The sequence below is a fragment of the Panthera pardus genome, unplaced genomic scaffold, assembly GCF_024362965.1.
Source record: "Panthera pardus isolate Hobbes unplaced genomic scaffold, ASM2436296v1 HiC_scaffold_2, whole genome shotgun sequence".
NCBI lineage: Eukaryota > Metazoa > Chordata > Mammalia > Carnivora > Felidae > Panthera > Panthera pardus.
The window spans coordinates 20,783,172-20,785,536 of NW_026526765.1; the positions used below are offsets into that span (position 1 = coordinate 20,783,172).

The window sequence follows — 2,365 nt, forward strand, 5'->3', positions numbered from 1 at the left end:
TAAGATAAGCCTAAAATGAATAGCTCCTGTTTTGTGCTCTGGATCATATTTGAGTAAAATCAAAGAGTAGCAAAATAGACGTTAGTCTTTAAAATGTACTTTCAAACTATGTCAGACCAGAAACATTAAACTTAAGTGTTATTATAATTAAATCATTCATATGATGTTTTTTACTCATAGGTTATATGCATATACATTAAAAATAAAAGACTATTATTATTTTAAGCTATGTTACTGTTATATAAATCCTATTTAAATATAAGATAATTATAGTAGTAATGATCCATATGTGACTAGAGCAGAAGTTTCAGAATTCCAGATGTCATTGAAGAAGTTAGTTTCTGGTATGTACTTACTTTTGGTTTTACTGATGCACAAACTTAAACTGAATTCTTATCCACATAACAACCAGTGAATGTGTAATCTAAGATTGTGAAATGAAGCTTTAAATATGCTGTGCCTCCAATGCAAATATGGTCAAATGGCTGCTTCTCATGATTCTTGGCTCCCAAAGTTACAGTTCCAGAAACACTAATTTCCATTGATTTGGGGAACTTGTGTTCAATAATCCACATCAATAAGCTTTTCTTTCAAAACACTTCAAGCTGGCCAAAACCAACTTTGCATTTCACATGTGTGATTGGAATTCTATTATGATAAGGTATAGGAGCTGTACAGAATTCAAAATTATTTTTCACACTTTCATGAAATTTTAAAATTAATTGCTATTTTTACTTGTAATTCTTCCTATTTCACTTGATAAAAACCCAAAATTGGTGGGACAGGGACCTGTGAGTATAGTAGCATAAGTTGAATGACTCTAAAGGAGGAGTGAATGGAAATTTGTAAGGTCCACTAAGTACAGAATCATCCATTGCATCAATGCTAGTAGAAGAATGGCAGAGTCCAGAGAAGTCACACAAGGATGAACTAGAATAATCTGAAGTGGAGATCCATTGGTGGAAAGACCCAAGCTGATGGTAACATTTGGCATGATTTCTTCTAAAAAATTTTTAACGTTTATGTTTTTATTTTTTTATTTATTTATTTTTTTTAATTTTTTTTTTCAATGTTTTTTATTTATTTTTGGGACAGAGAGAGACAGAGCATGAACGGGGGAGGGGCAGAGAGAGAGGGAGACACAGAATCGGAAACAGGCTCCAGGCTCCGAGCCATCAGCCCAGAGCCTGACGCGGGGCTCGAACTCACGGACCGCAAGATCGTGACCTGGCTGAAGTCGGACGCTTAACCGACTGTGCCACCCAGGCGCCCCTATGTTTTTATTTTGAGAAAGAGCATGTGTGCCTGAAAATAGGGGAGGAGCAGAGAGAGAGGGAGAGAGAGAATCCTAAGCAGGCTCCACACTGTCAGAGCAGAGCCAGCTGACTGTGAGATTGTGACCTGAGCCAATCAGTCACTTCACTGAGTCACCCAGGAGGCCCTTGCATGATTCCTTCTAAATGACACATATCAGTGATAGTTCCAATGACTTGCCTTGTATCTGCTATATCTTGTTTATCATAATACATGGATTTTACCTTTTCAGTGATAGAAACTTGAGGTTTTCCTTTGTATGTTCTAACTTTCCAGGATGGATGTTTTTGTGGATGTGTCACAGAAGCAAAATTAATACTATCCAATGAATTCTTTAAGTTGGCATCTAACTAAATTCCAAATGGACAAGCTTATAGAAGTAAATCCAGGAGTTGGTTCAATTCTGTATTTAGCTCTGTGTCCTTTTTTTTTTGACCCATGTAAAGAAAATCCTTTGCCCCCCAAATAAGTTCAAATCTTGTGAAATTACAGTAATTTTGAGGGGATAAAGTTTGTCCAACTAGTGGACCAAAGCATATGTCATGTTATTCTTCAGAAAAGCAGCAACTTGCAAGAGTTCTCCACCTCCTACTAGGAGACCCTAGACAGATGTTTTATAATGTGTGAACAGCTATCATAAGTCTCTATGAAGTCCTTATCATTCAATATTGTAAGTTCAAAGAGTAGTGCTTTAAGAAAGGTTACCACCTTCAGAATAGGCATATAATGTGCTCCAGTGAGGACTTTGGCTCATTTTCCAGCAGTTGGATACCATACAGAGAATCTCAGGGTGCCGCAAAGTCAAATTCCCAGTTCATGAGTTATAAGCCACACTCTCCACTGGGCCATGATAAGCCACTATAGCATCAGCTCATCCTAGAGGTCGCCATGGAAAAAGGGCACAGAGACTGGCCTTTTCAGATGGACTCTTTTCAGAAGACCTGAGGTTCGCTCAATCTGGGCCACTTTCTTCCCCACCACAAACAGTCTGGCTCAGCAGAGACATTAGCTATGTCAGGTTAAGTGACTAAAACCTCTGAATCCCTCTTGT

The 2,365-nt window shown here is 37.9% G+C and overlaps 1 pseudogene; it reads right to left on the reverse strand.

The window, feature by feature from the left end:
* Positions 1-267: 267 nt before the first annotated feature.
* Positions 268-2,163, reverse strand: LOC109267690 (AP-5 complex subunit mu-1-like; annotated as a pseudogene).
* Positions 2,164-2,365: the final 202 nt, after the last annotated feature.